Genomic DNA, 26,291 nt, shown 5'->3' on the forward strand with positions numbered 1-26,291 from the left:
CCAAATCCAACATTCATTCATGACAAAGGTTCTGGGGAGAACAGGTATACAAGGAACATATCTAAATAATAATAAAGGAAATATACAGCAAGTTGACAGCCAACATCAAATTAAATGTAGAGAAGTTCAAAACAGTTGTACTAAAATCGGGGACAAGATATATCTATTCCATATAGTACTTGAGGTTCTAGCTAGAGCAATAAAGGCAGCAAAAGGAGATTAAGGGGAAACAAATTAGAAAGGAAGAAGTCAAATTTCACTATTTCCAGTTGATATCATAGTATACATAAGTGACCCCAAAAATTCTACCAGGGAGCTCCTATATCTGACTAATACCTTCAGTAATGTAGCTGGATACAAGATTGACTAAAAAATATCAGTAGTCCTCCTATATATAGATGATAAATGGGCTGAGAAAGAAATCAGAGAAACAATACCCTTTACAACAGCCACAAATAATATAAAGTATCTTGGGGACTTTATTTTATTTCCACGGTGCATGTGCCCTATAGTAGGGACAAGATGAGGAAAAAGAGGAGCTTGGGACAACTGTACTCAAATTCAGTGCTCATCTGCACAGCCTGGAGGGCAGGGCACACAGCTGACTCCCTTTCACAGATTGTACTGCTGGTTCCCTTGCTACTGCTGATGCAGGCCCCACGGGGACTAACAGTTGAGTATCACTGTCTTAAAACACACCAAGGAAGGAAATGGAAGCAATGTTCCCACTCTGCAGTGTTCTTCTAAGTTCTGTCTGATGAACAGTGAGGTAAGAAGGGCTGCGTGCCATTTAGGAAAAGAATTGACGGCTGATTTTAGGCCAGGATCACCAGGCAGTTGGGTGGGAGATCATAGTCCAAGTGAAGTGCATCTAACGATGATGTCACTTGATGCTTGCAGTTACTCTGGAAGAAGGTGCTTGTTTTCTCTTTTTGACTCAGGTTTCTCCATGCTTATGGACTTTCAGGAAACTTACAGAATGCATGGCATTTTACCACAAGGTCTTTGTGTGCACCTGGAAATCAGAGCATTTTCTGACCACCAAAGTAGCAGTGGCATAACTTAACAAAAGTTAGTGACAACCAAGTGTCATTTAATCCCCTACACCCTTTATTCAGATTCCTAACCATTGACCCTGAAGTGCCCTGTCAGCCCCTTATTCACAACAGGATCTAATTGAGAAGGACTGAATGTGTTTAGATCTTGCTCATCATTCAGGATAGCCTCAAACCTACTACATAACCTCCAGGTTGGCCTCAAATTACAATTCCTGTGCTTCGGCTTCTTGAATGCTGGGATTACATGATTACAGACATGTCAGCTCTGGGGAATATTTTATTTTCCTGTATTTATTATGTCTCCCTGTGGAAATACTTGGAGAAGAGTATACACTAGATGACCTCATGTATTCATACTGTATTATGTCAGGGAGTACATAATATGTGTGTTTCCCAGCATTTGCATCAACACAACTGTGTCTGTTTATTTTCTCTGTGATGTTGTCTTACCCCATTTGCTACCAGAAACTAATCTGTGTGTCGTAACACAGCAGGGAAGTGTCTGATGTGCCCATGTCCTATTTATGGCCTGATGAACCTTCACTAAGTTACTGTTCTCAAAGACTACATAGCAAAGAGAATTTATTAATTCTATCCTCAACATATGCCAGCTGACCTTCTTGCTAAAAATGAATTTTTACCAAACTGATGCTCCTCGGTCTCCTTAAAATGCGTTTTCTACTGGACGACTTGATCTTTTCCATAATTTACCAGTTTTCAAAGTAAGTTATTTGTTTAATTAATGTCATAAGTGTTGACAAGTGAGATATTCTAGATTGCTTTTTTAAGCATATTGTCTTTTTTTTAAGTTTTTTATCTTGTCTTGGCAGTTTAATATGTTTATATAATGAATTTTAATAATTTTCAGCCCCATTCTACTTTTTCACACACACACACACACACACACACACACACACACACACACACATACCATCTCTCCAGCTGGAATGCTTCTTTGTAGCACATTTTACTGTCACAGACATGTTCATTTTCACGGGTTAAAAGTGGCCCTAAGGAGCCAGTAAGAGGGCTTAGTGAGGAAGAGTACTTGCTGGCAAGCCTCGTCACCTGAGTTTGATCCCTGGAATCTACAAGGTAGAAGGAAAACACTGATTTCTAGAGGTTGTCTTCTTACCTCAACACATGCTATGTGCTTGAGAACACATGCACACACATATACATACACACACACTAAATTAAATTAATAATTAAAAAGACCAAAAGGAGAGCTACAAAGGATAGGAGAAGTAACAAGTTTCAAAAAAACCAAAAGCCTCAGATCTTCTTCACAATTTATGGGTAACGAATTAAAAAACAAAACAAACAAAAAAAAAAAAAAAAAAAAAAAAAACAAAGTAAAGACAGAGCCAAATAGTTGGCAAATGGGAAGACACACACTATTGCCTCGATGATGACTGTTCATTCTAAAAATAGCTTCATAAAGGCGATCAAGGCCGGGGAGGGATGGCTATCAATTGTTATTAACAGATAATTGAAAAGATCACACATGATCTGTGGTGTACTTGTGTGTGTTACATAAGACTGCTTTAAACAGGATATACTTCTGGCAATGTGTTTGGCTTGAGTCTATTTTGGGAATGGGGGTGGTGGTGATGGTTAAAAAAAAAAAAAAAAAAAAAAAAAAAAAAGCTTGTCATTGCATTTACAATCATGCTGAGCCTGCAAAGAGAAAGCAGACTAAAGTCATTAGATGAGTATAGCAGGCAGTTAAATGTAAACAGAAGGAAAATGATTTATATGGAAGGTTTCAGCATTTTCCTTTCTCCCTGAGTCTATTTGGATAAACCAAACCAAAGCAAACCAAACAAAAAACTCACCCTGCAGATTTAGAACCCACCCATTTCCTGGCGCTCAAGTTGAAGTAAAAGATGTTGTCACTTACCTTTGTAAGGGCCGTGGGCCACATTTACCCTTGTAGCCTCTTACCATGCGGGTTCATCCAAGCACCTTTAGGTTTATCACTCTTAGATGTCAACAGCGTTTCCATCTGCACAGATAACAGGGAAGTGAACATAACACAGACATGAAACATCTTTGACTCTTACGCTTTCCTGATATCTTGAAGTAAGGAACAGAGTCCTCACACTGCCTGTCTGCTGTATAACAGAGTCCAGCATTTCTTGCTGGGAACTCACTTACAGCTCTGGACTACACGGGATACAGCAGTGGATGTCAGCAGCTTGGACAATATGTACCTTTCCGAGAACCTTTATCCCTGAACTCTTATCAACCTTATGACCCCAAGCCATAGTGACTCTTTTTCACCTCTCCTAGTGTGTTTTATTCAGGAATTGCTGTGTCAGAAATAAGTGTAAGAATAACTTGTTTTGCATGTGCATGTGCATGTGGCATATGGCCTTTGCTTGTATGTGGGCCCATACATGTTCAGGTACATATGGTTATATACACATGTAGGTCCAAAGTTGGTGCTGGGTGTCTTCTTCAATTGCTCTCCATTTTGTTCTTTAATTATCAAGGCAGGGTATCTTGAAGAAAATGGAATTCACTGATTCTGGCTAGTCTAGCCAGCTAGCTTGCCCCAGACAATCCCCTGTCCCTGTTTCCAAAATGTTGAGATTACAAGGCAGAGACCACACCTGTCCAGATTTTATGTGAGTCCTGGGGATCCAAATTCCAGTTCTCATGCTTGTATGGCAAGAACTTTAATCACTGAACTAAAGAAATTTGAGTATGTGTGTGTGTCTGTGTTCAGATTATGGGTAAGTGGCATATGTGCGTGTGCGTGTGTGTGTGTGTGTGTGTGTGTGTGTGTGTGTGTGTGTGTGGTGTGTAGGCCAGAGAGCAAACTTGTGTTATTCACTAAGTACTATATCCTTTTTTCTATTTTCAATTTTTTGTATTTATTTTGAGATAGTCCTACACTCACCTGGACCTTGCCAGTTCAACTAGGCTGGCTGGTGAGTCCCAGGGATCCGCCCACCTCCACCTCCCCAGTATTGGGATTACAAGCATATGAGATGACACCTGGATATTTATTACATATATTCTACAGATCAAAAGCAGGTAGCCATGCTTGTAAGACAAGCACTTTACCAACTTAGATTTCTCCCAAGATTTTGTAAAAGAGTGAAGGTTATGGATATATAAGATTTATCAGCAGGGAAACTTCAGGGGGAAATGGTGTCTCAAGTACGTAACACTACTTCTCAATCTTGAAACATCAGTGAATATTCCCTAGGTAATATGAAGGACCAACTCTTTTCATCAAATATAATGTCAATTTTCTATCAATTGTCTTACACAAAAGTCATTACTTTTCAAAGCAGTTTCTCCTATAAGCGAAACTAAAATAATGCTTTTGCTCTATTCACTTTCTTCTTCAGCATATTCAAACAGCAAGGCATCAGAAGATTCAACAAGCTTGCATTTCATCGTGTTACTACTACCATAAATGCTCTTTAAATGTTTATTTGATTCAAATTTTAACATTTATTTATGACAAAAGCCTATTATGATATTGTATAATTATGTAATTATACTTCAGCGATTCCTGTAGTTCCTTCATTAATTAATTTTCATGCATTTCTTATCCTTCATCCAAAGTTCTAAAATCTGCTCTAGAGATGATTCATCTTTTATATAAAAACAAAAGAAATTGAAAGTAGAGGACATTTTGTACCTTGGTGAAACCCTTAGCTGCAATAAACAGGGTAACTAAACTGATAATTCTAAGAAATTAGCACTTACTTTGGGAATAGTGTCTCTTAGTTCTATAAAAATAAAAACTAAAATTCTTGTCTCTGAAATCAACTCATTGTATCTCACAGCCAATAAAATCTTTCAGTGGGGGTTTTGATGTGTGAGTGATGTCAACTTCAAAAGGAAACTTCTGCAGCATTTTAATTCTGTTTCGGCTCAGTGCTAGAGGATATTTGTAGTTAATATTTTCTGCATTGGCAAGTCTTTGGACTTAGACAAGCCATCACTATTAATTTAGAACATTTAGGAGTTGATTATATGTAGGATTTTTCAAGCAAAGGTTGTGATAACTTTGAATTCTTATTCCTTCATGGGAAAAAAGTTTGCTAAATCTTGAGTACAGAACAGTATGATTGATGGTGTGTATATAAAATTTAACATCATTGTACTAGATGTAGGGGAGAATTATCAATTATAAAAATTTCCAGAAATTTCTAGAGATGACATTGACCCTAGAAACATATTTCATGACCTGTTCATGCTTTGGGTGACACATGAAATTATATTCATGTCTGACACAAACAGGACCTTCAGTGCTTTAGATGTTTTTTAAGTATGCCTCTCCCTAACATGCTCCTGTCTTCCGACTTTCCCCATTCTCTAGGACCTGAGACAAAAAGATATTTATGCATTCTTTCCAGGATTTCTTCTTTAATCTTTCCCTAATGCTAGGAGATGTCCTTGCTTTTATAAACAACTGATGATGGGCCCATACATCTGCTGGAATACAGCTTTCTGCTTCTAGTGGGGAAACACTATGACATGAGAGGCTCACCACAAGGCAGAGCATCAAAGATTCCAGGCTCAGGAAGGTCTTTTGATTTTAAGAATTTAACACTTTCTTCCCCACAATGCAGTGTGGCACTGCTGTAAATTTAGGCAACACCTACCTTTCTCAAATTTTTGAAACACTGTAGGAAAATCTCTTTCAAATAGCCCCACTTAGATCACAAATTTCAAAAGTACGTTTTTACCTTTGTTTTTTATCAGATCCCACAAAGCCAAGGATCCTTGCTTAATGTTCTCTTTTAATCCAGATTTTTTTTTTTTATCACTGTGGGTTATCAGGACTCTACTTAGCAGGTACCTGATAATGTTTTAAATGCTCAATAAAAATAGACAAGGAAAAATTTTGTTCATGTAGAGCTCATATTATATAAAGAGGAGAAGCAAAAGCTGAAAAGCAAATTTTTTTGTATGTTTGTATTTCCTATTGGGAAGTAATAAGTGTGAGAAAAAAATTAGATGACCCAATAAATAGGCCTACACACTGTACTTACCAAATTTTCAACAAAGACTTCAAAAACACACTTTAGATAAATGATAATCTCTTCAACACACAGTGATGGAAAAATTAGATGCCCACATGCAGAAGGATGATGCTAGATGCATATAAATAATTCTTGTTTTAGACATATGAAGACAGTTAAAGTTAGTCCTAAGAGTCTCTGTGGAATCATTTCCATATCTCTCCTCATTGAGGTTGGCTGTTTTCTGTTCCTCTCTTTGGTATGTTTACATTTGAACAATCTCCTGGCTTATCAAAGAAATAGTGAAAAGTAATGCAGTGTTCAATGGTGGTCTAAAATGATAAGAAATACATATGTGAATGCCTGTGTCTCCCTCTTCCACTTATGCTTATTAATTGAGAAGCATAATTTTTCTAGTGCTGTCTTGTACATTCTAGGCAGGCATTTGTCTGCTGAGCTATATTATCTAGCCCAGAGAAGTTTCTTTCTTTTTTTTTTTTTTTTTTTTTTTTTTTGGACAGATAAGTGGATGTGAGAAAAAAGTTATGTTGGGATAATGGGGCTCCATGCATTTTCTTTCCATGAGTAATCCTTCATCAAGGACATAAGGTAATCTTTGTGGGGCTGAATTTAACATCCACAAGTTATATTAACAATCCTACCCTATAGCTGAAATTTTCTTTGGGCATCTAACCAGCAGTCAAATAAAGACATGGAGGCTTATTATTAATTGTGAATGCTTGGCCCTAACTCAGGCATCTCTCTCTTGCTCTTTTAAATTAATCTCACTTGTTTCTATCCATTTGCATTTTGTCTTGGGACATTTTACCTTCCTTTCATTTCTATATGTTCTACTTGACTGCTTCCTTAGTGTCTCTCTGTCTGGCCCCTGAAGTCTCTTTCTCCCTTGAGCCTAAATTTTCCTCTTACTTATTCTCCCTGCCCAGAAGTCCCACCTGTACCTCCAATCTCACTATTGACCATCCAGCTTTTTATTAGATCAATCAGGAGCCTCAAGCAGGCAAGGTAAAATAGCAAGACATCTTTACATAGTTAAATAAATACTCCATAACATAAACAAATGCAGCACATCTTTGCATAGTTAAACATACATTCCACAACCCTATCTCATCATGATTATAACTGCTGTGATATAATTCCTGCTTCTAAAAGTGTTAGGTTGAGTTTCCATTGCTGTCAGCATTAGGTCATTTGTCATCTGGTTTAACTTTTTGGCCTACTAGTCTGATGTTCTTGATATAGATGAATAGAAAGAAATTATCTAAACTAGAAGAAAACAGCATATCTGCTTTATTTATCTTGGTAAGTATATGAAAAGCCAGATGGCTGGGGCAAAAGTATAAATAGAGAAAGAAGTATGGCATCCACACAAAGTCAGACTGCAACTCCAGTCCTTAATTTCTTTTAATTTCCAAATTAACACTGGTCAAAATAATTTCATATCATACTTACTTCATTGTGGCACATGCTCAAATCCCAGTTTAAAAAAAAAAATGCATGTTCACATTTTACCCACTATGGCTAAAGTTGTAGCTGAACCGAAAGCTTCCCATAGCTGATCAAACCTTATGGGTCACGCTGCACTCAGCAGATAGGCCGCCCCAAGTTTTAAATTCTTTTGGTAAAGTAAAGTGAAAAATTAAAATCACAGTGCAGAGAAGACAACTTAGAAATTCTCTTTAATACCATTTGCAATCTTGTTTGCATATTTTTTCTTTTGTTTTTTGAGAGAGGGTCTCTTTAGGTGGCCCTGGCTAGCTTGGAACTTACAGAAATCTGCTGCCTCTGCCTCAAAAACACTAGGATTACAGACGGGTGACATTTCCGGCTTTAATGGCTCTTGGATCTCAACATTGTCTGTAATTTTAATGTTTCTTATCCACAAAAGATTCAATAACTTGTCTGAAAAGATTTAATGAATAGCACGGCACACCCCAATTACTTAGCACGATGTCTGGAATATGGAACACACCCAGCAGGTGCTGTTTCTAATGGTAAAAAATGATTTTTCTTTCTCATGTGTCTCCCCAGCACAATACTTTTTCTGTCTTCATGGAGATCAGCTAGTCTATTAGGCCTCTCGGCAACATGGACTTAACTTGCTAATAAACTGGAACTTCACACCTGCTCCCAGTCTGCCCCAAGAGGCCTGGGGAAGTAGGAACAGAGCTGAATCAGCTCAGAGATTGCTGGCTGGTTTGAAAACGCTCAGCTTTCGTGTTGGTCACGCACATTCACACTCTCAAATGAAATATGTCTCTGTGCAAGAGCGAGAAAGGGTGAATGAAGCCAGCAGCAAGCCTCGCAGATGGCTCTTATGGTTTCATGCCCCCTCCTTCAGTTTCTATTTACATCCAGACAGGCATTCATTTGTGAGGCTCCTTGTGTATATTAAGGGAAAGGCTAAGTGTGGTCCCAGGAATTCTGAGGGAGCCTGTGGTGACTGAGTGTAAAAGTTAGCAGAGAGGAAATGTGCATACATCCTGCTGTACATTCTCTGGGCACTTGCCCTGGTATCTGTTTGCCAGCTCACACACTTTCCTTCCATGGTGTTTTTCTGACGGGGTGGGTTAAGATTTGTGAATTCCAGTAAGAGTTATCTGTCACTGCTTGATATTTGAAAATTTGTGTTAGCAAGAATATATATATTTAACAACCTATATGATGATACTCTAAAAGATAGTAGCAGAATCCTAAAGCAATTGCTGAAGCATTTTTCCCAAGTTAAAAGAACAAAACCAAAGTGCTATAGATATGGTTATTTTCTCATTTTATATTTCCTGGCTTAATGTGAATATTGAGATGCACATAGAGTGTAGAATGTACATATGCATGTACATGCATACATACATAATGCTTCCCTTTTCTAGAGAAATTGGCTCACAATTTCATTAATTATTCTATTTCCTTGCTATGATGACCACAAAGGCATTTCTCCTGTCAGAATGTAAGATTCACTAGGAAGGACCTTGTCTATCCAACTTATGTTTTACCTCTAGTGCTTAAAAACACTATTTTAAATACCATGCTGAGTACAAAGTAAATATAGACTTCATGAATTCAACAAGCACAGATAAAGAAAACAAATGATAAACAATGTAAGAATACTTGATTCCTATTTGGGAGGTTGGAAATCCCAAGATCAAGGGATCCATTGTATGAGGGCCTGTGGGCGGCTTCCTCTCATAGGAAATGGAGGCTGGCCCACTACTTCTTATCAGGATCCTACTTGATAACTAGCCTTTTGATAGCAGCATCAATCTCTTCCTGATGACATGTCAGGGTGTTTTTCTTTGGTTCTGAGCCCAGGGATAAAGTGTTTCCTTCACTGGCTCAGGTTTCAGATCCTGCTTGTATTTCTTTCACTGGCTCTGGATTCAGAGTCAAAGTTGCTTAGGAATTGGTTGGTTTCCTGTTCAGGGTGCTCAGAGATTGGTTGCTTCCCTGCTCAGGATGCTCAGAGATTGGTTGCTTTCCTGCTCAGGATGCGCAGGAACTGTTTGTCTCTGTGTTTTAGTTGGTCAGGGACAGAGTTGGCTCAAAGTGGGTTTCTTTGACTGGCCCTTTTACCCTTCAGAGTTCCTGCCCTGATTTCCTTCAGTGATGAACACCAATGTGGTAGCTTAAGCCAAATAAACCCTTTCCTCCCCATACTGCTTTTGGTCACAGTGGTTCATTACAGCAATAGTAACCCTAACTAAGACAGAAATTGGTACCAGGATGATGGACTATTGCTGTCATAGATCTATGTGTTTGTGGGAGGATTTTGGAAGGACTTTGGTAGTTTGGGTATGTCCTCTTGAAAGCCCTACTTCTTAGAACTGCTATCCTTGCAAATTTCAGGACAGGTTCTGAATATTACACAGCAGAGGTTCTAGCTTGTTGGTTCTTAAATCACAGCATGAATTTTAAAAAGAACTGTGGTTGGCCATCATGGCCCAGGCCTTAAATCTCAGCACTCAGGAGGCAGAGGCAGACCAATCTCTGTGAGTTCAGGGCTGGCCTGTTGTACATAGTGAGTTCCAAGACAGCTGGACTATGTAGAAAGAACTTGTCTCAAAAGCAAACAAACAGACGGACAAACCAGTCCTAGGAAATTGGAATTTGTAAACTGAACAACACATCAAAGTCTTAGTAGAGCATCAGAGATTGTGCTATCAACTGTAGACTCTCAGAATTACACATTTTCTCAGTTCTTCCACTGTGCCTTCCCACAAGGGAGTCTAAGACAATGGACCATTCATTAGGCCTTTAGGAAGCACTCATGTAGCATCTGCCTGTATTTGGATATCCTGAATAACTGATATTCTGATGAAATGTTTCTGTTCACCATTTCGATTTGTTCCCAAGATTCATCACAGAAGTATAAGGATCAGGAGCGTTTGGGGCTCTTTTCACCTTTATCTCCTAATTTGGAAACCCCAGGGTTTGGATACTGGTTACATAATGAGCCTTCTGTTTGTGGGGAGAAGTTAAGAGTTAGGGGTGACCGGCTTCAGGAACAAGACCAAGACACAATCCGAGAGAAAAAGTTCATCTGTCTCGAACAGCAAAGGGAGAGGGAATGGAGTCTGAATTGGGATCGAGGGAAGGAATGTGGAGGCAGGCCTGCTGTGTGTGCCTAAGTCAGGCAGTTAGAAGGGTTGAATGGCAGAGAAAGAAAAGCAGACACTACCGGTTTGAGGTTAGAGGTCGTTGTGCCTGCCAAGACCTGGGATCCCCAAGGAATTACAAACAGGAGAAAGGATTGGGCTAGCCTGAGTCGGAAAAAGGTTGTCAATGAAGTATGGGGTTATACTAAGCTGGACTGAGCTGAAGCTGTCGGTCGTGAGCAATATGTTTGTGTATCTCTTGCCTTCTAGAGAACAGCTGCTTTTTAAAAAAAAAAAAAAAAATTCTATTTTATTCATTAAATTTCACTTTTAAATGTCAAGATGAAGCAGAATAAGGTATGGGACCAGGAAACAGATGCAACTCTATTGATTAGAGGTTGCCAGAGAGAGAGCTGGGGTGGGGGTGGGAGGAGGAATCTCCTCTGACCTTGGGTCTGAGCCAAAAAAAGTAGTTGACAGGGGAATTTTGTGTGTGTGCCTCAGGTGTTTGAGCACATGGCTATCAAGAGCAGTGTTAGCTGGGCATCTGTGTACCTGACTGATGACTTCAGGAGGCTGCTCTCTAGAAGCAGTAGGGGGGGGGGGTTTGTGTGACACATTTTTCAAACAGCATGTTTGTCTTCTGCTCATCCTATTTACAATGTAGGTAGACCAGATGTTTCCATACCTGTGCCACACTGGATAAGAAATTAAGCTGCTGCACACACAGACACACATATGTGTTTTTACTTTTCTTGTGATATTAACTTTCTGAGGAATGACACACTCAAATCATAAAGATAATTATAATCTCTAGAATTCATTATTCTAGCAGGTCCTTTTAAAGAAGATATATATTTAAAGCATTTGCTTTTATTTCATTTTCGTGTGTGTGTGTGTGTGTGTGTGTGTGTGTGTGTGATATGTGCATGTGTAAGTTGGTACCCACAGAGGCCAGAGGTTTTACATCTCCTGGAGCTGGAATTGCAGGAGACTGAGAGCTCCGCAACTGGAGTTCTGGGATCCAACCTTATGTACTCTTAATCACAGAATCATCTCCTTGGCCCCCAGGTAAATAATTTGTAACATACATACATGTACACACAAATGTACTTTTTGTTTTAATTATAGCATATCCATTGCCTTCTATTGTTTTTACAATTAGCATTTTAGTGAAATCTCTTTTCATTTCAAGTGTTTAGTATTTTCTGCCAGGGTAATGGGACATGGGAGATAAATTTGATAGAATTCAGCCATTCAGAATCTCAAATGTAAAATGGACAATTCGAGGGGCCTTATGTGGATTTAGATGATAATGGCTATCATTTGTTGTCTGTGATCTATTCCACATTCAACTGAGAAGTAAGAAATGGTTTTGTGGAGAAGATATGGAACATGGCAGAATACTAGGTAGAGGGAATTGGACATTCATCATTTTGGAAGCTGATGTGAATTTAGACAGGGAAATTCCATTAAGACTGAAGACGTTGGAGCAGACAGCAGCATGACCTGTTTAGGGCTGGCCACTGAGTAATCCAGTTCGCCTCAACAAAGTGGGTCTAAAGAAAGGCACTTCTGGAAAAAGAACTGAGGAAATACTTGAATTAGCAAGTTGAATAAAGAACAGTAAATCTTCATCAGCAGCAGAATCCTGAGGGTGGGGGGAGGGTTAGGCATGAAAACTGTCTCTCTAGTCCCTCTGCAGAGAGGGAATTACAAACTAAACTTACAGGGTCTGGAAATAGATGAGTGAGGCAAGCCAGATACGGGGAGGCAAGCCAAGATACATGATCAGCCCAAGAGCCTTGGCCTCTGTGTGGGAGCCAAGTGACAGGGACTGAGCACAACTTTGACCAAAGTAGAGCAAACAGATCACTTCTGAAGTGGGGATTTTCTGTGAAGGTCTGGCCACTTGTCGCCTTGTGAAAATGGCTATCTAGTGTGGCCAAATAGTCAAGAAAAACTGGAAGTTCACATTGTAAAGGAGTTCACATTAAGGACAATAATTGAAAAAAAAAAAAAAACACAGAAAATGAAATAGCAGGCCTCAGCACTGTGTAGGCGCGAAGCAAAGAGGGTCTGTAGGCTACGGATTTGAGAATGATGATGATGAGGTCTTCTCTTAAAGAGAAGTGGAACAGGGAAGGAAGCTCATTTGAAAAGAAACCCAAGCTTAGCACTGCTTCGAACAGCAGGGACCCAATGTGCAAGAACCATAGCTTGTTTGATTATTTGTTTAATGCTATCTTTGTAGTCTGTAAAATTTTTGGAGAGGGATGATGCTGCCTGCCTCGCTCCCCCATACTTGTGTAGCACCTATTATAAGCACATCATCAGTAAATAACTGTGACATAGATACCATTCTTAGAAATTTACTCCTGCGTTTTTGTTTTGTTTTGTTTTTAAACGCCTGAGGTTTTTTTTTTTTTTGAGGAGCGCCATATTCTCCCCTCCTTTTCCCTTTATTTCAGAGAAGGGAGGAAAATATTATATGTGCATTACAGTGACTTATAATTTTATGAAGTTATTAAAATGTATGTTGTCTGTTTTCGGCAGAATATTTTCATATAAACTGTAACAAAGTCCTTAGAGTTTATGATGTAAGCAATGTGGAATCTTTGAAACTATTGTGGTCGGGATGTTCCTTTAGTCAAAGCCCTTCAGTGAGCTCTCATCACCTACTGAGCAAATTCTAAACTCAGCAGGTCCCTGTGTCTGTATGATCTGGCTCTTGAAAGTTTGAGATGTCTTTTCCTTCCTGCTTCCCAATCATGGGAAAGGGTGTGTGGTTCTAGGTTGCTGAGACAGTTTCAAGGGAGAGTGCCTGCTTATAATTGACAGTGATCGCTGGCTGAGATACGAATTATGCTACCAAATGTCAAAGCAATCAAGTAAACATGGACAGAGGTTGACGATGAGAGTTTAAAGTTGTCAATCTTGGGTATGCTAGTATTGGCATTTTGATGTACAACTGTGCTTAATGGCTGATTGTAGATGTAGGAATGAACTAATAAATACAGGTAAATTGTATTTGGAATTTAAGAAAAATACTGATTTAGGAAAAAACGATTTATTTAGAGTGTGTGTTGGGGGATGTACTTGGTGGGCACATGTGTGTGTCCCATACCACAGTTTGCATTTGGGAGTCAGAGGATAATTGCGGGAATTAGTTTTCTCCCTTCACTTGTGGGTGCAAGGAATTGAACTTAGGTAGGCAGACTTGGTGACATAGCGCTCTTACCTGGCTGAGTCATTTCACTGGCCCAAATTTTCTTGTGTGTGTGTGTGTGTGTGTGTGTATGTGTGTGTGATTTGATTTTTCTGGAGGGGACTGCTTAGGATCAAACCCAGGTCTTTACTCATTCATACTATGCAAATGCTGTACTGAATTGCATTCCCACCTAACAAATTTTAAAAAAAAAGAAAAATCTGTTGATGCCCAGAGGTTGAATGTTCAAGTACCCTTTTCTCCCCCAGTTTTTTTTTTTTTTTTTGTGCTAAATATTCAGTTTGTGATTGCATTTGTCAACATTCATAATAAGGGTAAGGGAGTGGTGACTGAAATGTTACAGGGAAAAAAGTGTATTACTTTGTGTTAGGGAGGTATTCTCGAGCTGTGGACCAGGAAATACTCAAATTAGAATAACCAGGTTAACAGAGTCCAGGAATATATTATAGACAAAAGAAAATTTCTTAGAGAATAGTAGGGTCTGTGTTTTTATGAGGTTTCCTCAAATGATTCTGACGTATGTAAAATTTAAATACCAGTCTTGAGAATATGTGGTGAGCAGTGGTGCTGTTCATTATGAGTGTGTGGCCCCCCACACTTTCTTCCCTTAAGCCAGTCTGAGCCAGCTACACACACACACACACACACACACACACACACACACACACACACGCCAGCTCCTGGCAGACTGGCCATAGAACAGTCATGTAAAGACCTGCATACCAGATGGACACATCTGCACAATGTCTATGGGTAATCAAGTTTTGCACAAGTCAAGTATCATTGCCTAATTCAGAGGGAGTTGGAAGGATGATGAGGATTTTACAACGATGTCTTCAGTACACTAGAGCATTATTCCTCCTCCTCCTCCTCCTTCTCCTCCTTCTTCTTCTTCTTCTTCTCCTTCTCCTTCTCCTTCTCCTTCTCCTTCTCCTTCTCCTTCTCCTTCTTCTTCTTCTCTTTACCTTACTTTGAAGTCAGTTTCTCTGCCCTGATCAAAATGACATGGATATTGACTACCAATGAGAAAACAAAAACGTCTAGCTGAAGGCTAGAGTATTGGCCACTTCAGATATCAAAGCTCAGGAATGTGAAATTGCTACTGGAAGAAGTAGTTGGACGATTTTAAAAAGTTAATTCAGTTTTCTGAGCCACTAGGATGTCTTAGCAGCCAAATGAGATGAGATGAGCCAATCCCAGAATTCTAGTGGAAAGAAACAAAACAATTCTTGCAAGCAATCCTCTGACCTCAGCATGCATGCCTCCCCCACATAAATTAGTAAACATTTAAAAGACAAGTCCAGATATGTATTAAAAAATCATTTAAGAATGAGTTTACTACCTGGTGGTGATGCAGGCTTTTAATTCCAGCATTTAGGAGGCAGAGGCAACCAGATCTCTGTGAGTTCCAGAACAGACAAAGCTATACAGAGAAATCCTGTCTCAACCACCACCCCCCAAGAAAGAACAGGTTTTATGTATTATATTCAATTTTTTTCTAACAAAAATAGTAACAAATAAATACTGTCTCCGTTATAAAAAATATCTAGGATTGTATAACCTTTAAAAATTTTAAATGTTCACTTGTTTATTCATGTATTTATTCATCTGGTGTATTTACACGTACTAAGACAAGTGTGTGGATGTCAGAATAAAACTTTCTAGAGTTGGTCCTCTCCTTTCCTTTCACTATGTAGGATCCAGGGGTCAGACTCAGATGGTCAGGGTTGGCATTGGGTGCCAGCTCACCAGCCCTCCCAGTCAGGTAGCTCTGAGATATTTCTATTTGTTTCCTTTTCTTTTGTATTCTTTTCATGTATAATGATTATGCTAAATAAAGCCGGGTAAACCAGAGCAGTAACTGTCAGTGTTGTATCCCATTAAAACTTAGTAGAATAAGGTCAAAGTTCATCTCTTTTGCTAAAAGCAGGGATAAAAATGCTAATTACTAATTGCTAATTACTTGGAAAATACCTCTTAAAGAGGCCGAACCTGTCACTGGATTCTTGTTTTCTCTAATAGTGTCTGTCAGAGCCTTTGCTGTTGTTTGCAGGACAGTCCTGTGCAACCATATTGCCTTGTACAGTGCATTGGACCATGGGTTTGACTCTGAAGTGAGGCATCCTCTGTTTCGCCTCTGCTGACTTTGCAGTCTTCACAGTAGACCTGGCTGCAGAGTCACAGCAGGGATTTCCTATTGGGAATCCTTTTGTTCTTGCCATAGCATAAGCTCTGAGAAGTCAGGCCTGTGTGTGCCAACGATAGCATGATTAAGAAATGAGCTGACACTGACTCTGGAGAATTTCCACCCTGTATCCACCCTGTTCCCAGCACACAGGGTTTTGTCCTGTTCTTTAGCTGGGATTGGGAGTACCCCTGCACAGTATATTTACAGTAATTATAGGGATTAAAAAAAATAACATTTCCCCTTCCTCAGATTTTTTTATCTGCTACCCCTTCCTCCTAATTTTTCATTGAACATTTCCTCCCTTTCCTTTTAGGTTTCTCTCTTTCCTGTTCTGATGCTCAAATGCCGTAATAATGAAAGAAATCTGTAGCATTGCACAGCAATGTAGTGATCATTTTCTGAGGGGAAAAAAATATAATCCTAAAATGAGATTTTTGCTAGTCTAGTTAGTAATCAGATTTATGACAAATTATTAATCTACTGTGTTCATGCACAGTAAGTCTCCCTCTTCATAAAAATAAATAGAATATTTTTTTGTGTTATAGGATGTTAGGAATGAATTAAGCTACAGATTGAAAAGCATAAAGCTGTTAATTACTCACTCTGCCTTTCTTTCTGTCTTTGTTTCTCAGATTCTTACATAAATTATTCTGATTTGAGTCTTCATGAATATATCCAATAAATTGCGATCAGGTTTGAAATGAACCGTACATGTGCACTGTATCTGCTCTGGATCGATAATGAGAGTGCTGGTGTTTTGACTAACTCCTCTTTGTATCGAGATATTGTGAGCTTTACCAGCTGGGCCATTCTCTAGAATGGTGGTTTTCACCAGTAAGTAGCTGTTTCTTCCTTAGAAAAGTTCCAGAAGCAGGTGAAAAATCCTGCTGAACCTTCACACCAGAAGGAGGGGACTGAGAAAGGCAGGCCCCGCATTTTCTATAGCTGTCATGGATCTCAAAACCACAATGCCACTGTGAGATCTGTAAACTGATCATAGGCTCTTGGTTTGTTCTTTTACATGCCACGGAAAGTTCAGGAGTCCCTGCAGGCCACTGCACTATGTAAAGTAGTGTCTTATGTAATCTAAAGCAGGGAAAACAGTCACAGACAATACAGAAAAAAAAAAAAAAAAACATGGGTGTGGTGTGAACCAACACACTTTATTTGTAAGAGCAGCTGGCAGACCCAATTTGGCCCCAAGAGTGAGGTTTATAGCCACTATTTAAGTTCTGTGGAAGCCTGTCACAAGGTCCAATTAAAACCCAGGTAGTTCCACTGTACTCACAGCGGCTGTGTGGCTTCAAACAGTGTCTTAGCACAGAAATAGTGTTACTTTTAAACACTGGCATGGAATAATTGTATACTTCTATTTTTAGGAGGACTCTGAGGACTCTGTTGATGTAAGCAGAAAATTATGCCACCGTTGATTAGTGACATTTAAAATTGGGCAAAGGATCACATGTTCATTTTCTTTTATAACTTAAATGATGACTTACATGGCCTCATCTTACTCCACGCAACATTCTCTGGTGTCTTTCAATCTTGATTCCTTTAAACACCTTGACAAATATTCAACGGTGTCTAAAAGTGTGACCTAATACAATGGCTCATTGTTTCCAAGTTTTAAGGATGTTTCGGTACCATTTTATTACTTCAAATATTAAGTCACGTAATAAAGACTTTAGAATCTGTCCTAAGTAATTCAGTCCTACCTATGATGGCTCACTTTCTGAGAAATGCCCCATAAGGTCATTTTGTCAATCTGTAAACATCACAGTGTACTTACAGTACTTGCAGTAAGTACACTGTGAGGTCACTAGGCCATATAATTTCAAACGAGCATGGTCATATGATCTGTGAATTGATACGTGGCACAGATTAGCACATATTTATTTAACAAACTAATGGGATTTATTTATGACATTTTCAAGCATTTAGGTTAAGTACCACAATCATATTAACCCTCTATTTATAGTCTCTCATGTATCTCCCCCTTTTTTACTCCATTCATGTTCCTAAACATGCCATACCTTGAAGTGAGATATCGTTTACATTTGGAATGTCTTCAGTCAGCCCTCAGTGCAATCCATGGTTTACTTTTACAAACCTTCCTAATTTACTTAGTGTTTTCTGGTAAAGGTCATTTTGAAAGTCAGCAGGGGAGAAATGCACCTAATCTGCTGTTTTCCCCACCTCATCAGCAGATGAGTAGGACCAACCCATGGCTGTCCTGGGAACACCTGGTGCATGTTCTCATGGCCATTGTAAAGGTGGCATTTGGGTGGACACCACAAAAGTCAGCGCTGGATACAGCATGGATTGAAGTCCAAAGGGAACAGAATTTTAGCCATTAGTCTCTGGAAATTAATAAACTATTGCTCTCTCTTAGGGTCCCTCATGAATAGTACTCAAAGTTCCACAAAGTTGCAGCAATTGTCCCAGCAGTTACCTGTGTGACTAGAAGGTACAAGAGAGTAAAAAAAAAAAAAAAAAATCTCTGGATCCTCTCAGTGGGAACTGAGCTTCAAGCACACAATTAATTTGTTGACTCTTTTCTTTGAGAAAGCAAATAAAAATTTAAAAATATCTTAGAAGTCATTCTGAATGCTATCTTATTTTAGATGAGGAAGTTTTCACGTTTCAGAGAATGAGATATGAAAAGTGCAAGCATAAAAATGAGACAGAGAAGGGCAAAGAGGTTGCCTCAGGGATGTTTATCCTAGGCTGGCTTCAGAGGGACTTCTGGAAATTACTTGAATTCTAGGCAGTGTCTTTGATTTCTGTGCGTTCTCACAAGTAGTGCAGATTTTAGAGTGGTGTGTTAGTGCTCCCATTGTGAATTACTGGTCTGCTGATTGAATTATTATCCAAGTCTGCACTAATTAAATAATTGCTAAGTCTGAGGGAATGGGGCAAAGGGAAAAAAATGAACACTAATTGAGGAAAATATTCTGTCCTTTGTCTGGCTTTGCAGGAGTGTCCCTGTTCATGGCTTCATGATTTGGGTTCTAGAATAAAAGAGGAACAATGGCAGCCAAGGCAGGCATTTTTTTTTTTTTTTTTTTTTTTTTTTTTTTGCTAAGCCAGTGACATATGACTGCTACCCCCACTTTCTGTTAAGAGAACAGCCGGTAAGCCCTGGAGAGGCCCTGACTGTGGACGACAGCCCAAGGACAAGGCACAGCTGAAAGCCAGCTTGGCTGCAAATTAGAATATAATGGTAGAGCTGCTTCTGCTGAGAAGCGATTTGCATCAGAGCCCACCGACAAAGCACATGCTGTAGAGCCAGCTTTTGTGAGAAAGGGTTGCCAGATTCACTGAAGACAGAGAAGCAGAATTGTGCCTCCCTGTTTCTAGGGTTTGCTGCACAAGAACGTTCGTGTTTCGCTCAAGGAAAATATGTATTTAACCTCCAATAAATGAACTGAATTCCTCTTCACATATTTGTTAGCTGGCCCTTCACTTACACCTCCACAGGGTTTTGCTCATATCTAAATTCCAAGGCCGCACCAATGCAGTGCTTGGATTTGTATTTCAGTAAGTCATGTGCTTACAACCTTGCTGTGTTTCCCCAATGACTGAGTTGCTACAGTTTTCGTAGCATCTTAAGAATTCGGAGCGACTACAGTGAAATCTTTGAATGTTTTAACAAATGTACAAAAGTTTGATAGTGTGAAATACCAGGAAACGGATCGGTGTAATTGATGGCTTGTAGTTAATAGTGATGAGAGAGAGAGAAAACGCAAGAGCTGGAAAAGAATGTAGTTGGGAGGGGCAAAACAAGAACTGTATAGTCATGGCATCCCTGTGCTATGCTCTTCCGTGTTGTTGGAGAATCCCATGACTATACAGTTCTTGATTAGCCTTGATTAGCAAGGTGGTATAAGATAAACCTACCAAATATCGCTATCCCGTTAGTGTAAGTACAAAGACCCGAGAAACAGCACAGGCACACCACAGTTTGAGCTCGGATTGTGTTCTTCATCGATGATAAGTTTCACATAGGCAGAAACTGTCTTGTTCTTTTTATAGTCTCCACGTCTTAGCTCAACTCACCGTTGTGTTAAACAAAACAAAACACCCAACATGTTGTGTTAAAATTCGTTGTGGTCAGTCTGGCCCTTTGTTTTTCAATTCTGACCCCCGATTTCCTCCTGTGCTGTTGATGGTTGTCTCGTGGATCTATGTGGGAACTCTGTGCTTCCTCTGTTCTTTTTGTCCCTCAGTCTATGCCCGTGTAAGCTCCAGCGTGGTATAAGCTCCACACACTGCGTGAGGCCTCAGGATGTGGATTTCTTTCTTCCTTTGTAAGTTAGAACTCACGGTGATCACTTTTTCACTATTTGACTCAAGACCCACGGCAAGGTCTTTGCAAAAAGGACCTGTGCTTCAAAGTAGGTAAGCATTTATCTGTGCCCCTAAAGTCTACAGCCATGGTAGAAGTGATTTGAAAGTGCTCTGGAAATATGCCAGGTTAGGGGAGGCTACACTCTGAAATTTATCCCAGAGTTTTCAGCATGGGCTGGTGGGCTCACCATTTCAACAGCGTTCATGTATCAGAGACTTGATGAAGCAGGAGGGTGGGCCTCTCGACCCAGTGTTCTCATTAGAAATCCCATATTCTGAGCTCTCCATACATTTCCTTTTCCAGCAACTGGTAGCCGCATAGTCTAAACATTGCAAGTTTCTTTTGAGATTACAAACCTCAGCTTTCTTTTTCTCCAGAGCATGTAAGCTAGGAGCAAGTGAGTATTAATAAAGAGTGGCAAAGAGATTTCGTTAGTTTTCTAAACTACAGTTGTCTCAGATTTTCATCATTATTGTTGTGAAAGGCTTGTCAGCACATTCAGTCTAAACAATAAAAACCCAATCCGTGCATCGTGCTATTTAGTTTTCCAATGACTTTTCAAAGGAATTTTAGCTGGTGAGTCCATAGATCGGTACTCAAAGGAAATTGTCAGCTTGATACAATCTACACTTAACTGCAAAGGGAGTCTCAGTGAGGGTTGTCTAGACTAGGTTGGCCTGTGGGTGTGTGAGTAGGAAGAAACATCCTGAATGTGGGCAGCACAGTTTCGTAGCAGACTGAGTACTGGCATGCACAGACTCATCCTCTCTGGGCTACAGATGTGAATGGCTGCTTCAAGTTCTGCCAGTTTGACTTTCTCACAATGATATAATGTGACCTGACAGTAAGCTAAAATAAACTCTTTCTCCCCAAGCTGGTTTTGTCAGGGTATTTTATCACAGTAATTGGAAATGAAACAAGTATTTAATTACTACAGTAATTAAAAATAAGCCAACCCCCCCAAAAAAAACCTTCTGAACTTCACTTTGAGGTTAAGAAAGACTTCATCCTCCTGAAATGTAGACTATTTTTCTATACGTAAGTAAAACTGTGCCATTCTTTAACCTTGTTTCCTGTGAAAACATCTAGTATCCTATTGAAAATATAAAAAAGTCAAGATTCACAATCCCTTCCTATCTGATAGGATTGTTCCATGTGCTGGTGGCCTACCAATAGCTTTACCCTTAAACCATGTAAGCAAAAGAAAGTTCCACAGCTCAGAGAGAACTCTGATGGATCTGCTTTCAGCATGTAACCAAACCAGTGTGTAGAAACAAGTAATTAAAAGGACACAAAGCCCTTAATCAATTGCGCACCGGTTATCTTTGATTGCTCTTGCAAAGGACAAATTACGCACAAGCCACTTGCAAGCCTGGAGAAAAAGAGGTTCCATTATCTTTTTCTTGAATCATTTCTCTGCTAAGACAAGGACATCCCTATTCCAGACCTCTTGGTTTAATTAAAAGGACACAAACATCAGCTGATGTTGCAGCATATCAAATGTTTTCCTGTCAGTGCAATGGAGTGAAGAGGGGGGTTAGCTGGAAGAATTTCTTTTTTCGTAATGACTGGCCCTTTTCACTTTGACCATCTGTTTTCTCATGCTGAAAAGCCTCATTGCTGGTATCCTGGCATAGCTCTGCATGCCTTTGTGCTTGTGGGACATTCAATCTTGCATCTGATACATGCTGATCTGTGACACTTCCTAACAAATGAGGCTTTGTTCAAACAAAGAGGCTCCCTGATAGGAACTGTAAACTTGGAGCTTGATATCCTGAAGGAAACCCAGGCTATGGCTGAGCTGGCACAGGAAATTCTCTTCAGTGTAACAGAGCTGGAGGAGGTCACACCCCTGTGCGCACATGTGTTCTTTCAGATCTTCCCAGGCTGCCTGCCTTCAGACCAGGCAGCTCCAGAGCACAGCTGCGTTCAGCCCTCGGAAGAATGCAACCCGTCTCCGTTACAGGCACGTTACAATCACGGCATTTATTTGCAGAGTGTCTTGATCTAAAAAGTGCCCCTGCATCATTAACCCATGTGAATCAGTAACCTCGTAGAGCCCAAATTTAATCACATTCGATAGAACTATTTGGGGACTACTAATGCCATTTGGCTTTTCTCTCATCTCTGGCTTCTCTTTGTTTCTGTCTTCTCTAGTATTTCTACTAATTACTTTTAAATTGGGGTCTCCAACCACAAAGTCATCTGTCTTTTTACTATGTGATGTTTTTCTTTTTCCTTCTTCTCTCTTTCTTTCTTTCCTCCTTCCTTCCTCCCTTCCTTTCTTCCTTTCTTTTTTTTTTTTTTTTTTTGTATGAGTACTTTGCACATATGTCTGTGCACTGTGTGTGTGTACCTGATGCCCAGGGAGGTCAGAAGTACTGGGGAGACAGACAGTCGTGAGCTGTGATATGAGAGGCAGGAATCAATCTTGGTACCCAGTGCTCTTAACCCCTGAACACTCTCTCCAGCACCATTACATGATATTTCTATGGCTTCTCACCCCCCCGAGACTTCAGTTGTGGGAGAGAAAATGTATACTGGGCTGAAATGGATTGTGGTTGAGGGAGGTAGGAGAGTAAGCCCAAGCCTGGGAAAAGCAGTACTTAACTATCCTGGGTCATTATTTAAAATCATGTTGAACATAAGCATCCTTAGAAAGAAGTTTAAATGGCTTCCTCTATTAAGGTATCTCTCTCTTTTTTTTTTTTTTTTTTTTTTTAACTCTCATCTATTCGTCACCTGACTCAATCTTCCTGGTCCCACATGTTTTCCTCCCCTCCCATTCTCTTTCTCCTAAGTCCCTCTCCACTCACTGCCCCCCAACTCCCAATATGCTCAGGAGATCTTGTTCCTTTCCCCTTCTGTGAGGGAACTTGAATGAATCTCTTAGGTTTTTCCTTGTATCCTAGTTTCTCTGGCGGTGTGAATTATAGGCTGGGGATCCTTTGCTCTATGTCTAAAAATCCATATATGAGTGAGTACAGACCATGTTCCTCTTTTTATGACTGGGTTACCTCACTCAGGATGGTTTCTTCAAGTTCTATCCATTTGCCTGCAAATTTCAAAATTCTTTTTTTTTTTTACTAAGTAGTATTCCATTGTGTAAATGTACTACATCTTCTTTATCCATTCTTCAGATGAGGGGCATCTAGGTTGAAGAGAAAATGGACTCTAGAGAAATGTCCCCACACCTGCAAGGATGACCCCAACTAGCAATCTGAGCAACAGAGGAAAGGCTACCTTAAATGCCCTTCCCTGATAATGAGATTGATATCTAACTTATATGCCATCCTAGAACCTTCATGTAGTATCAGATGGAAACAGAAACAGACACACACGGCTAAGCACTGGAATCCAGTTGCAGAGAGGGAGGAGTGATGAGCAAAGGGGTCAAGACCAGGCTACACGAACCCACAGAGACAGCTGACCTGAACAAGGGGGAGCTCATGGGCCCCCCAGACTGATAGCTGGGAAACCAGCATTGGACCGACTCAAGCCCTCTGAACATGGGTCTCAGTTAGAAGGCCTGGGCAGTCTAAGGGACCTCTCACAGTGGAGCCAGCATGTATCCCTGGTGCATGAAAGGACTTTGGGGGCACATTCCCCATGGAGGGATATTCCCTTAACCTAGAGGCAAGAGGGAGGGCCTAGACCCTACTCCAAATGACAGATTTTGATGATCCCTCCTGCAAGGCATCACTGTCCCTGGGAGTGGGATAGGAGAGGATGTCAGGGGAGGGAGAAGGAACTGGGATCAATCTGTAAAATAAGAAAAATAATAAATAAATTCACTATATAAAAAATAAATGTGGTTTCCTCTGTACCCAATGAAGTTGGTGCTCAGAGGAGAGTTCCGTGCCAGTCTCTTGTCCTCCAGGAAGATCAAGTGTTGCTTCCTTTGTGTCCTTCCCAACACTTTAAGTCAGAACTAGCAGGAGGTGCACTGTACTGAGCTTTTTGTTTCTACAGCTCTCTCTCCTACTAACCTCTGAGCCACAGGGCAGGGATTGCATATTTGTTATTTGTTATCCATTTTTGTGTGTGCCCCAAACTTCACGGAGCCTGACCTCTACAGGCTCCCACTAATACTGTGTTGAATAAGTAAAACTTGTTGGTTAACTACTAGCACAATTTGGGAGGAAAGAGATAGAAAAATAAGTCAGAAGAGGGAAGAAAAACAAAACAAAAGCTGTCAAAATTTCCTGGGCTGCATTTAACATATTTGGTTTTCTGATTCTTCCCATTCCAATGTGAAGGGAGTGTTTGTTTAATTCAGGAGTTGAGTTTTTGTTTTGTCCTGTTTCTTGGTTTTTTGTTTGTTTGTTTGTTTGTTTTTTATGACTCGGTTTCTCAGTTTGCTGAATCAGTTTTTTTTTTCTTGATGAAGGTACTTGAATTACAGAAAACATAAGTTACTTTTCAAAAGCTCTGTTTTTGATAACTAAATCACTGAAGATTTTGAGTTCGACAGAGTTCCATAGTTGCAGGAGAACATACTTGTCTAAGGACCACTTCATGAAAACATTTTAGGGGGGATACTGAGTTGCAAAAGATCCAGTAACTGCAAAGATTTTTAATCTTTCAACTGGCTTGCACAGTCCAATCCAGCATTGTCTAGCTCTACTGAGCCTTCACTTCTCTAGCCATGGAATGAGAATATTAATACTAGCGTGCCGCGTTGGGGTTTTATGAGGATTAACTAACTGCGATTGTAAAACATTCTTTGGAACACAATGTGCTATATGACATAATTAATATTCATAATTTTGAGAGAAGCTAGGATTTGAGAGGGTAATGATGTGTAGAAAGCTGCTATTGAGTTGCATTTTTTTAAGGGAATGGGACTAAATCACATCCATTTCTAATCCCCTTCCCTCCTGACTGGTAAACATCTAATAAAATGTAGATTCATTAGCATTTGGTAGCACATTGAAATCGTTTAGAAAACAGCTGCTCAAATGAATGGTGGTCTAAGCAAATGGGGGTGTTTATCCTTTAGATATCATGACACAACATTGTCACCTACAAAGTCCACACTTGAGAAGTGCACATTCAAGACCCAGTGAATAAATAAAACTACACACAAAATCTCAATGTTTTATGTGAGTGAGTTTATGGTATGGGTTACATTTGTAGCTATCCAGGGGCTCAGGTGACCCTAAGAACTCCTGAGTCTACTTGAATGTTATCTTATAAAACACAGGAAAGGACCACAGAGGCAGCTTCTTTAGGTTTTACCATCTCACACAAAGGAAAGCAAGAACAGCTGCATTTTTATGTGTGATTCTATAAATATTCAACTTTTAGACAACCCTGCTGTAGAGCAGTGAACACAGCTAATGGATCTAGAATTTGGGGCTCAAAAGTGTCAAAAGTCAAACCTTAAAAGGCATCTTTATGACACACGATACAGAATTCATATTATCCCAGAAGAGAAGAAGCGCTAAGTCTACTGGGAGTCCATTGAGTATGCTTATGTTTGCATCAAATCAACTGGCTCCATGAATACAGCACTTTCTATATAAGCTGTGTTGCCACACTAAATGCTGCCGGAATCCTCAGGTGATGAGAGGAAGTGGGGAAGGGTAAACCATCTAATGCACAGAAGGGAGCAGATGGGAGGTCATACTGCCACGCCCATGGCCCTGACAACCCTTGGCCTCGACATTAAAGTAGCCTTATATGATGATTTGGAATATCAGATTTTCCTCAAATTTGTTTTACTCTAGAGATTTCCTTTGCTTTCTTTTCTCCTTTAAAACATGGGTTTGTCCGTGAGAATGGCTTTCCGTATGTTCAAAAGAAGAAATATTGATTTCCTGCTCATGCTATTTTTCAGATTCCCTTTGTCTTTTCTA

The 26,291-nt window shown here is 39.8% G+C and overlaps 1 protein-coding gene across 1 annotated transcript in view; it reads right to left on the reverse strand.

Moving 5' to 3' along the window:
• Positions 1 to 14,481: 14,481 nt before the first annotated feature.
• Positions 14,482 to 26,291, reverse strand: part of Fam120b (family with sequence similarity 120B) — a 417,663-nt gene continuing 405,853 nt past the window's right edge. Inside the window, exon 10 of the mRNA XM_051206098.1 lies at positions 14,482 to 14,492. The gene's annotated coding sequence lies outside the window, so the exon portion shown is untranslated. The remainder of the gene's footprint in view (positions 14,493 to 26,291) is intronic.

Source organism: Phodopus roborovskii, unplaced genomic scaffold (genome assembly GCF_943737965.1).
Source record: "Phodopus roborovskii unplaced genomic scaffold, PHOROB, whole genome shotgun sequence".
Classification (NCBI taxonomy): Eukaryota; Metazoa; Chordata; class Mammalia; order Rodentia; family Cricetidae; genus Phodopus; species Phodopus roborovskii.